This window comes from Lytechinus pictus, chromosome 17 (assembly GCF_037042905.1).
Source record: "Lytechinus pictus isolate F3 Inbred chromosome 17, Lp3.0, whole genome shotgun sequence".
Classification (NCBI taxonomy): domain Eukaryota; kingdom Metazoa; phylum Echinodermata; class Echinoidea; order Temnopleuroida; family Toxopneustidae; genus Lytechinus; species Lytechinus pictus.
The window spans coordinates 6986099-6998995 of record NC_087261.1 but is presented as its reverse complement, the minus strand read 5'-3'; the positions used below and the strand labels follow the sequence as shown (position 1 = coordinate 6998995).

The following is a 12897-nucleotide window of genomic DNA, read 5'->3' as shown; positions in this document are numbered from 1 at the left end:
TGGTGTGGTCCTCTATGTACACCGGTTAACACCGCATTTTTTGCTGTGTACGTGTAACATTCTGCATTTTTTTTCGTTCATTAATGATTGATGAGAGCCAAACCCAAGAGTATATGTGAAAAAATTATCCCCATGTTGTATATTTTTCAATTCTCAGGACTTTTTCAACCCCTGTTTCATATTATAATGATGAAATTTCGTACGCTCCATAATCATTATGGTAAATTAAAAGAGGAAATTGAGTTCGTGACGTTATTGTTTATACCTTATTTATGCGGTGACACGACATTTGCTCCTGCGACAATTGCTCCGCGCTTAATTTCGTCTAAGATGTATAGGGTTAGAGTTGCAAAAGGGTTTTATGTTAGGTTTATGGTAGGGTATATAAAGTTGAAGTTGGTCATTCGATTAGTGTGTGGCAATTGTCGTCGGAACAAAATCATGGAACCCATTTTGTGCAAACCGACTAGGATGTGCCAATGGGCCTAAGCGTGTGGTGAAAATTGGCGAAATATAAAAATGTCATAGATTTCTTTATTACACATTCAGTTTTTATAAAATGTCAGCTTTATGGATCTCTCTCTCTCTCTCTTGTCATCGAAATTTTATTTTTGTTGGCATGGACTTGCCCTTTAAAGAAGAAAAATGCCATATTTTTTTATTCGGTTTTGAAAGATTATTTTCAAAAATTTGAATTGTCTAGGCCTAATTATTTCTCACAAAATTATTGCAGTTGAGTTTAACTTGATATTCAAACGCTCATCAGTATAACAGCACGATTACAATATTGAAAAATAACTTAATTTCTTAATATGGGCAACACTTTTTTTTCAATTTTAATCATTCCTATTTCTTTAGACATTCTATATATTGTAATTCTGTAATATATATTGTAATATTGCACTTTATTCATTATTTAAAAATAACTTTGAATTTACTAGAATTTCATACGGGGATTAAAGTCCGGTAATGAAAAAAAAAAGAAATTGTTATTGAAAAGTAAAGAATATAAAATTATTATTAGATTTCAAAGATGAGTGGAGGAATTAGAGGGAAGACCATATTGACCCTCCCCTTAATATATATATATATATATATATATATATATATATATATATATATATATATTGTAAAGAAATGGATGAAGAGAACAATGGTAGGCGTTGCTTAAATCAAGGTTCCCCAGAGCTATCTACCCTTTGGAAAAATTTGAAAAATTTGAAAAATATATATATATATATATGAATTTCCGGCTGACCGGAGTCGAATTAAACTTCAGTCGTTTAAACTGTGAAGGCGTTTCTGAATTGGTTACCACATGATATCAGAAAACCACCTATAGTCCAGGATAGAAGAGGCATAACCTTGTTTTTTTTATATATACAATATTTTTTTATGGTTTCTTGTCAATTCGAGGGTGCTGATTACGAATCTGGATGATGCCACTCGTGTAACCTTGAGCATTTTCCGCAAATTGGAAAAATCCAATATGACCGCTAAAATATGCAAATTACCCATGAAAATCATAAAATTGTCTGCACATTGGCTAAGAAATGCATGAAATCGTTTGGCAGGAGTGAAATACTCTCTGAAAAAATAATTTTTGACAAAATATTTATTTTCCTGATATTCAAAATAGCGGCCATAGGCCCTTGTATACTTTATTATGTATATGAATAGGGAAAACTAATTTTCGCAAAAATGAGCACTAAACTGCAAAAAATCGCGATGTATGAACGAAGTAATATATGCAAATCATCATTACTAACGAATCATATCATTTATTATGTCATATATGGGAACATTGCTGTATTTTGATATCTAAAATAGCCGCCAATGGCCCAAACAGTATTGCGTACAACGGCAATGGGGGCTAAAAAATTCACAAGAGTGGTCACTAAAATGCATATTATTTAGATTAATCGAGTGGAATACTGACTGAAACATAATTGTTAACGAAATATATTGTTAATATGCCATGTATGTGATGAATGTTGTATTTTGATATTCAAAATGGATGCCAAAGGCCCTAAAAGTATTATGCACCATGATAAAGAGGAGCAAAGAAATCACAAGAGTGAGCACTAAAATGCATTATAAATATGTGATAAATTAATGGGATACTGTCTAAAAACGTATTTTCTAACGAAATATTTCATTCAGGTTTCAAGTTTGTGTTAAATACTGTATTTTGACTTTCAAAATGGCCGCCATAGACATTAACTGTATACAATGCAAAGTGGGAAACCAATATTCACAGGAGTGAGCACCATAAATGCACGTAATAGTGATCTATGAGTAAAATATTGTCTGAAAGCATAATTTCTATTAAGATATATCATTTATTCTGCCAGTTCGGTGATAAATACTGTAAATGGAAAGGCAAAATGGTCGCTACAGGCCCTTGTGGTATGAGTGTGAATGTGAATGGGAACAAATCATTTCAACAGAATTTGGCTTTGCTTGGCCAAATGTAGTGATGTATGAGTGAAATATTGTCTGAAAACAGGATTTATAACAAAATATATCATATCTTATGTAATTTAGGTGATTAATACTGTATTTCAACATTCAAAATGGCTGCCATATGCCCTTTTGTAAACATTATTTGTCTCCACTCAAATTGTATATTATACGATATAAAGGCCTATGGTGGCCATTTTCAATTTAGAAATGCAGCATTTATCACCTTAATTACACAACATTATGATATATCTCGTTAGAAACCATGGTTTTAGACAATAATCCACCCTTACATCACAATGAATATGCAATATTTAGAGTCAAGCAAAGCCAAATTTTGTCAAAATTATATGTCCCATGTTACAATGTACACAATACTTTTAGGACCTATGGCAGCCATTTTGGATTTCAAAGTACAGCATTTATTCCCTCCACGACTAATATGTGATGTATTTAGTTAGAAATCATGTTTAAGACAATATTTTTACTCGTACATCACAGTTATATGCATTCAATGACTCTCACTCTTGTGAATATTAGTTTCCCTATTCGCATATATGTTACATAATTCAGTTAGGGCTTGTAGAGGTTATTTTTTAATGTCAAAATACAGTATTCATCACCTATATGGCAGAAGAAATGCTATAATTTATTTAAAATAAAATAAAATTTTACTCATACAACAGGATTATAATTATGGATGTCATAGTCAAGCAAATCCAAATTCTTACAAAATATGTCCCCATTCACATTGTAGATAATACTGTTAGGGCCTTCATCTCATGCATGACAAGATGATATGTCTTGCTATAAAACATGTTGTCAGACAATATTTTACTCGTAGATCACAATTACATGCATTTTATGTTTCTTACTCCTGTGAAAATTAGTTTCTCATTTCGCATTGTATATGATAAATATTGGATTTGAATTTCAAAATGCAGCATTTATCACATAAATGGCATATTAACAATTATGTTTTTAGTCAGTATTCCACTCGTTTATCTTAATAATATGCATTTTAGTGCTCACTCTTGTCATTTTTGGCCCCGGCCATTGCCATTGTACATAATACTGTTTGGGCCAGTGGGCTATTTTAGATATCAAAATACAGCAGTGTTCCCATATATGACATAATAAATGATATATCTCGTTAGTAATGATGATTTGAATATATTACTTCGTTCATAAATCGCGATTTTTTTTGCAGTTTAGTGTTCATATTTGTGAAAATTAGTTTTTCCTTTTCATATTGTACATAATAGAGTACGCAATGGCGGCCATTTTGAATATGAGGAAAATAAATATTTTGTCAAAAATTATTTTTTTAGAGAGTATTTCAATCCTGCCAAACGATTTCATGCATTTCATAGCCAATGTGCGGACAATAATGATTTTCATGGGTAATTTGCATATTTTGGCGGCCATATTGGATTTTGCCAATTTGCGGAAAATGCTCAAGGTTACACGAGTGGCATCATCCAGATTCGTAATCAGCACCCTCGAATTGACAAGAAACCTTCAAAAAATACTGTAGGCCTATATATAAAAACAAGGTTTGGTCAAGTTTCTATGGGGCCTATCCTGGACTACTAGAACGTGACGTGCATTGCGAGATGTAAATGTATATTTGGGGGAATGCAAATTATCTGCTTGATGAGGATCCAAATCATTTTCGACGGTCATCACTGCTCAACCATTCAAGCTCTCATGGTAGTAGTGGAATCAGTGTTCCACTCCACTAGGTCTGTTTTTTTATTAGAATTTCACGACAACCTAAAACAGTGCTAGTTTCCATCCAGAATTATAAGATAATCCAAGTTAAAATACGATGAAGTCATTATAAAACGTAATGATATTAATGCAGTCAACAGGGGCGGATCCAGCCTTCGCCAATAGGGGGGGGGGGGCCCGGATTTTTTTCAGCCATATTTTCCCCGATCGGCCGCTCGAACATGATTTTTGTTCGTTTCTTTGAAGGGGTAGTCCTGATAGTTACTTCTTAGCTTTACTACCTACTGCTTGCAGTTAGCCATGAAGACGTTACATATTTCAACAATCAAATAATGCGAGCGCCACGCGCGAGCTGAAAATTTTTGACACTTTTACCTGGAGATTGGAAATTCTATGCACTATTGTAACTTAAACAGAATAAGGCATATAACTTAACATTGATGCGAGCGCGAAGCGCGAGTCGAAAATTTCGAGATTTAGACCTAAAAACGAGACACTCTATTCATGTTTTGTAAATAATGAAACGGATGAGTAATTGGGGATCTTTCTTACATTATGCGAGCGCAAAGCGTGAGCAGAAATTTTTTATATACGTTTTGAACTAATCGAAAAGGTAGACCCTACCTGTTAAGGACTGCTTGCACTTAGCCATGAAGACGTTCATTTCAACAATCAAATCATGCGAGCGCGAAGCGCAAGCTGAAAATTTTTGACATTTCTAGTACATAAAGAATGGAAAATTTTAGTCAATATTTGTAGTCGTGATAACTAAACAATTGATGCGAGCGTAAAGCGCGAGCGGAAAAATTCGAGATTTTTATGAATTGTAAATCATGAAAAGGATGAGTAATAAGGGGATGTTCCGACATTAATAATGCGAGCACAAAGCGCGAGCAGATGCACGCGCGTGTTTCATATTTAATCATAGAATCTAGGCATTCTAAATACATCTTTTATCATGGAAATAAAAAAGCGAGTGCGAAGCGGGAGCATAAAATATTTGATATTCCGATCTAAAAAAGCGTCAATGTTAGCTCTGTATTTCAAGCACTTTGTAGGAAAATTGTGAGGTGGATATGGATTGCACTTAATAAAGAGCTGATATTTTTCATTATTATTACTTTGAGTTTTGACATAGCACCGGGAAATCCTTATGACATTTCATCATATGAAAATGATGACTCTCTTTCTATTCCTCTTGCTAAGTGCGAGATGAAACAAAAGGGACAATTTAATTATTAAATTGATATCTTATTTATTAATGCATAATGAGGGCGCGGACTTAATGTGAGTGCAAATCGGGAGCTGAAATTTTTGATAAACAGTCATTAAAACATGATTTTAAGGACGTTCCACAGTTATGTTTGTGCGCAACATGATCTGCGCATATTGTACACTCTGCGCGCTGACGTCACAATAGATGAACTGGTGATTAATCAGCTGTAGGTATGTGAGCTGATTTTTCTCCTTATCTGAACTAACTGCAGATCCGACGTGTTATTTTATGAAGCTAATAAACTGGAATTATTCCATGGACCATTTTTTTTATTCCTCTACAATTTCAAAATAGTTTCTCTGTAGTGCTGCAAAGTATGATGAATATGACCCCGAGTTTGAATAAATGGAAAAGTGGTTTGGAATTTTTCCTCACATATATAGATACAAAGCTTTTGTCGCATTTTCGGGTGTTTTAAGAAGCAAATGGCTCTAATAAGAGTGCTTGTAGTTTGAAAACAAGCACATGAACCCATATTTTTTAATGTTTGCACTTCTTAGGTATACCTTCCTCTACAACTTTGCAAAGTTTGGTGGAAATGACACGGGTTTTGACTAAAGTGCATGCAGCATTTCTTTTACTTCTCAAGTTTGTTATTGAAATTTGAAATTTTTGAGGTTGAGTATCTTTCCCGCAATTTCTAAGAGCTGAGAGTGTTGCTAGACTTCAATGAGCAACATAATTGACAGCAATATAAATAAATTATCCATCTTACGGATACAATTATTAATCATATTGCAAAATTTGATGAAATCTTCATGGATTTTTACTGAGTTATAGAGCTTTAAACTCATTGTTGTGTTCTCGTGAGATCTAAAAGTGCCAAATTCTCGGATGCGCAATTTTTAAGAACATCATCCATTTTGGGTCAACTTTGAAGCTCTATAGTAAAAAATCAAGCACATGGACCCATGTTAATTTTTGTATATTTGGAATATTCAGGTGCTATAGTATCTATGTGCAAAGTATGATGAAAATGACATGGATTTTCAATGTTTGGGAGCAAGACTACGGAACCATTCGCATTTTAGACGGTATTAACAGACTTTTGCTTGTTTACGGTGCATTTTGGGCTGTTTCAAGCCAACCCGCAATACTTTGGACACTGATAATTTGAAAACGAGCACATGGACCCCATAGTTTAGATATCTTAACTTATTCAGAATATATTCCTCTACAAATCTAGAGAGTAGGATGAAAATGACATGGATTTTAAATGTTTGGAAGCAGAACTAAGGAACCATTCGTATTTTAGACATTTAATCAGACTTTTGCATGTTTTCGGCGCATTTTAGGCGATTGTCAAGCCAACTTGCAACACTTTGGACACCAATAGTTTAAAAAATGGGGACATGGACCCCATATTTTTAATATTTTAATGCCTTAAGAATATATTCCTCTCCAAATCTAGAGGGTATGATGAAAATGACATGGATTTTGAATGTTAGGGAGCAAAACTACGGAACCATTCCCATTTTTCGACGGTATTATTAGACTTTTGCACGTTTTGGGCGCATTTTAGGTGGATTTCAATATTTTAAAGCCAACTCGCAACATTTTGGACACTGATAGTTTAAAAACGAGCACATGGACCCCATATTCTTAATATTTTAATGCCTTTAGAATATATTTCTCTACAAATCTAGAGAGTATGATGAAAATGACATGGATTTTGAATGTTTGGGAGCGAAATATGGAACCATTTGCATTTTAGAGGGTATTGAGAGACTTTTGCACGTTTCGGCGCATTTTAAGCAATTTTCAAGCCAACTTGCTACACTTGGGACACCAATAGTTTAAAAACGAGCACATGGAACCCATATTTTTAATATTTTAATGTGTTCAAAATATATTCTTCTACAAATTTAGAGAGTATGATGAAAATAACATGGATTTTGAATGTTCGGGGGCAAAACTGCGGAACCATTCGCATTTTAGACGGAATAATTAGACTTTAGCACGTTTTGGGCGCATTTTCGGCGATTTTCATGCCAACTCGCATCACTTTGGACACTCATAGTTAAAAAACGAGCACATGGACCCCATATTTTTAACTTCCCTACACCTTCGATATGCATTCCTCTACAATTTAGCAGAATTTGGTGAAAATGACATGGATTATACAAAAAAGTGCAGCTTACAAAATACTTTTATAATTTTTGAGTAGATTCACGTCTTTGAAGATTTGCTTTTCCGAGTTTTTACACCATTCTTGCCAAGTGAGGGCGCTGCTGACTCCAAATAGATATAGTTTTACCAATTCTCGCTACCCCAAATAGCGATTTCGCCGAGATCCGGGAAAATCCCTGTAACGTGCATTGCATTATGGGATAGCTTTTTCGGTATTACAACTTCCTGTTCGGAAGTCCAACGCACTGTTTTGCCATTCAGATCAACAGTGCCGTCATGCACAACAACACAACGTAGCTTTCGCTCGGAAAGTTCGTGATCACAACCCTCTCTTTCACCAACAGTTTTACAGCCTTTTCTGCTAAAGTCACTAATTCTGCCCGACGCTTTCCATTGCACGGTATTCATCTGTCAGTTAAGATTTTTTTAAGTTCCGAAACTGATTTTTATCCATTTTGTGGTCGACGAAAGATTGAACGAAATGAATGCTGTATATATTTAGTGTCTAGTTGAATACGATCGTGATGTCAGGCCGGTCGCTAAATGCAAATTTTAAGATATTCATTACCAAATAAAAACATGAATAAAAATTATTCTCACGTGAAATATATTTTTTATTTTTATTTATAATTCAAATGGAATCAAAACTGACCAAATGTAATAAAAAGTATTATACTCTGTACATATTACGCTGATTGGCATCGATTTCAGCGTGGTGGAAAACTCAGTATCGCGAACCTCGCGCGAGCATGACTCTAAACCGGAAGTGGTGATGACGACCCGACGGAGTGAAAATTATCTCGTCTCGCGCATTATGAGATTTTTGTTCCTATTTGGGGTAGCGAGAATTAAAAGACTTTCTTTTACTTTGGTATACACTTTGTAATATATCTTGAAAATTTGATGAAGTTTGATGCGGTATCCACTATCCACTCAGTAAAGATGATAAAAACTCATTTGGTGAATTTGGGAGGTCTAAGAGAGGCATAATTCTCATGATTGCGCAACATTTCATATCATTCAAATACGGCGACTTCGAAGTCCCGTAGAAAAAAATAAGCACATTAACCTATATCATTTTTTGCATTTTCATAATGCATAGATACCAAAGTAACTCTCTGTGCAAAATTTGGTGAAAATTACATGGACTTCATTCTAACTGTGGAACGTCCTTAAGTAGTTTGTTGCGTAATCAATATTGACACATACATAACTCGCCAATCAAAAGGCGGGCGAGCACCGGTAGCTGATACGTTTTGACGATCAGACCTGGAAAGGGATATTTTGAAAACTTTATGGAATACACGAAAATAATAAGTACCTGATAAATCAAAATTTGCGAGCGCGCAGCGCGAGCAGAAAATTTTAATATTCAGACCATAAAACTGACATTTTCACAGAGCACTTTATAAAAATCAATTTGTAAATCACACAAAATAATGAAAGTTTGATTTCCGAGGTGAAATATGTTTTGTATATATGCTCCATATTGAACAAGTTATGTATATCACTTAACAGTGCAAGCGCGAAGCGAAAATTTTATATAGTTTAATGAAAGGTTCTTTTTATTTTTTAAGTCTTCCCCTCATTTTAATCTTTATTTTATTCACTCGTCTTCCTCTTCTTTTTTCCTCCTCTCTTTTCCTTTTTTTTTCTTTCCTTTTTTTTGCTCCGCCAATAGGGGGGCCCCCCCTGGATCCGCCTATGGTCAATATTTTATTGCTATGTAAAAAAAAAATGATTGAAATCTAAGAAAGACCTTGTCATCGATTTCTATAAAAAAAACAAATCGTGTGACAAGAAACGGAAACACTTGAAAAACGAAGAAAAAAAACCCCCAAAATAAACAGATATTTCATATTGAAGCTGTTGAGATATTTCCTCGTAAGAAATGGTCTATTTTCTGTGTAAACGAATATGATATCAACGAAAATCTGGCATCACTGAAGAGGAAGTAAAAACAAAACTTTATCATACTCGAGAATTATTCTCATTTGTGAGCAGCGACAACTTTCAGGTTATTGACGATCATCTTTCAATCTCATTCACTTGAGATCTTTATGTATTCAACGTTTGGGAATTGTGACAAAACTTGTATGACAAGTATAAGACAAGTATGATGGTGAGAGCTATTACATGGACGCATTAAAGGCAAATATGACTCCCTCTTTGGTCTATATGGTGCTTCTCTCAGCCTATGTCACATATTCGTTTGTACAGGCAGTTCAATGGACACGTAAGTATATCAACATCATGAATAAACTAACATGATTAAAACTTGTTGGACCTGATTGGTTTTATTTATCGATTTTCAAAACAAAAATTATTTCGATCGTATGACCGATCAAAATAAAATATCTGCGTATTCACATCTGTTGTTTATATACCTTCTCAAGCTTGGCATGGACTGAATATTTCAGGGTACAGTATTCTTATCAGTAGCTCTCTCTCTAATATATATATATAAGTATATATAAATCAGATGCTTTGCCTTTGTTATCAATCATAATGCATTTCCTAATTATATGAGAAATGTACATGATTTAGATAAGTTTAAGACTTCCCTAAAAAGTATAATGAATTCAGTGCCCAACACTCTTTACTTACTTTCTAATTCGATAAATCCGATTGCATATAGGGGCATGCGAAGCTATGTGTCATATGGCCTGTAAAAGAACTGATTATCATTATTATTATCAGAGAAAATTTTGATTCATTTCGTATCCCCCACAAATTTGACAAACCACCGCCCCAAAAAAGAGGTGTTCAACATTTTTAAGGGGGGGGGGGGGGTGGATATGCCAACGTTATGTGTCAACACCGAATAATTATCATCCATCATGTCCATAGTGACTTGGGAGTGGTAAGAACCACCACTTTATTTGGAGTGGATGACTATGTGAACACAGTAAAATCTCTTGTTTGTGATTGGGTTTTCAGTACACATATTCAGTCCTTTGTGATTAAGTGTGGATATTTTTGTCAACTCTGTAGTTAGGTCAGTATGTTTAAGTATTCACAGTATATCCATATGTGTGTGTGTTGAAACTGTATACCACTATGTGAACACGTGTTACAAACATAGATATATAATGACTGATTGATTGGATTTATTCTTCTTCATTTCAAACAAATTGACAAAGTAAGTAAGAACAAAACAGAATATGACTAACAGAAATGAAAAAAAAAGAGAACTCATTGGAAAGCTTTGCTTATTTATGTGAGTCCCATGAAATAAATAACTGATTAAAATTTATCAAATACAAATAGAAAATAACAATGTTCAATAGAATAATTAAAAAATATTAATGGAGTCAAGCTTAGTATTTTCATGCACTGTACAAAATATAATACAATCATAACATTATATTCATACCCATGGTATACAAAAATATATACAGGACAACGATTAGATATCGTATATAAGATAAATTAAAGAAGACAAGATGGAATATTAACAACAGAGAGAGAACAAAATAATGTACAGAGGAGGACAAGACAGGGCAAAACAGGACAGAGAGAAAAAAAAACACCACAGAAAAAAATCCAAAAGACCAGAACAGACACAACAAACAGCAAAACTGCACATTAAGATTTAAAAGAGAAGTTAGAAATGTGAGGAGAGGTGAAGAGAGAATAAGAAAAAGAAAAAAAAAAGACGGAAGCTACTGAAGTAGAGACGTTGGAGATCTGCAGTTAATAGCGCGTTTTCGCCCAGCGTCGTACGACGCTATCTACGACGTAGAACGATCTCTTGGTTCGTGCGTCCGTCGCGCTCAACTCTCGCTTGTAAGCAGTTTCGCAAATCGCTGAACGCGGCCGGATCGACCGCCAACATATGCATTGTATATGTTCCTACTATGTGCACACAACTGGCAGTGCCATGTGTCTTGCAGTCGCGTCGTCGACCGAGCCATGCAACGGCTTTTCAATCATATTTCAATAATCATACTCGTTTAAACTTCTACTGTAACATTTTGAAATTATACTTAGCTTGATTTTAGTATAATTGAAATGGTACTCACCGAAAAACTCGCATTCGAGTCCATGTTTTGAAGCTTTCAGCTATCAGTGTAGTCAGAGTAGAGTACAACATGTGCATGCACGCGATGGGCGAATGTGTTTACATCGGCTCAGCTTGCTCGCTCTACAAGCGATCTGATTGGCTGTTGACGGCTGTTGACAAATCCTACGTTCTAATGCGGACGCCCGCTAATTTGCGGAAGAACCGTCCGTGATTTGAGCTCAAGAACGCTCGGGCCTCTGTTTCCATGGAAGTTGGCGATTTTTGCACACGACCCTTACGTTCTACGTCGTACGACGCTGGGCGAAAACGCGCTAATATTTGTGGAGAAGAATTGTCTTAACCCATTACTGAAACTAAAATGTGTCGGTTTACTGCGCACTGATTCTAAAAGAGAGTTCCAAAGTTTTGTACCGGTAAAAATAAACGTTTTATTCAGAAGGATGGTTCTAGCTCTTGGTGGGTGAAATAGTCCCGCGGACCTTGTTGGATAATGATAAATAGTGACATTGTTAGTGAACATGGAATAACAAATATTTGGTAGTTCATTTCTATCTAAAGTATACATAAGCTTTCCAAGATTATAATTATATAAATCACCGACCTTCAAAATATTATGATTGTAGAAAAGTGCATCAGTGTGTGAACGAAAATCTGTATGACAAATAATACGCACAGCCTTTTTCTGCAAAAGTAGAATTCTGTTGACGAGGTAGTCAGCACAATTCCCCATGCTATTTTGCCATAGTTTAAGTGCGGCAGAATCAAAGTTGAATACAAATTAAATATATATGGGTGGGGAAGAAAAAGTTTACTTTCATTTATGATACCAATTTCTCGAACTCATTTTACAAATGTGATCTACGTGTTCCTTCCAGGATAAATTGCTGTCGATCAAAAGTTACACCAAGAAATTTAGTACTGTTCACTCTTTGTATGCTAGTATTTCAAAAAATAATATTGCCTGGAAGATCATCTATAATATGACTGAAGAGCATATAGTTTGTGTTTTGAAGATTAAGTGATAAATTATTGGCTTTGATCCATTCTGAGACCTGTTCAAGTTCATGATTAATGGTGGAAAGTAAATGGCGTGGATCCTTGTGGGATAAAATATATTAGAGTTTTCATGCAGCAAACAAAATAAAAGATAACATATTGGAAGACTTGCAAAAATCATTAATATATATATATATATATATATATATATATATATATATATATATATATATATATATATATATATAAAAGTTTATATATATATATATAT

The 12897-nt window shown here is 34.4% G+C and overlaps 1 protein-coding gene across 1 annotated transcript in view; it reads left to right on the top strand.

Moving 5' to 3' along the window:
- The first annotated feature begins 9444 nt into the window (after positions 1-9444).
- The window catches only part of LOC129280418 (cubilin-like), a 30298-nt gene continuing 26845 nt past the window's right edge, over positions 9445-12897 (top strand). The window contains exon 1 of the mRNA XM_064112453.1: positions 9445-9839. The gene's annotated coding sequence lies outside the window, so the exon portion shown is untranslated. The remainder of the gene's footprint in view (positions 9840-12897) is intronic.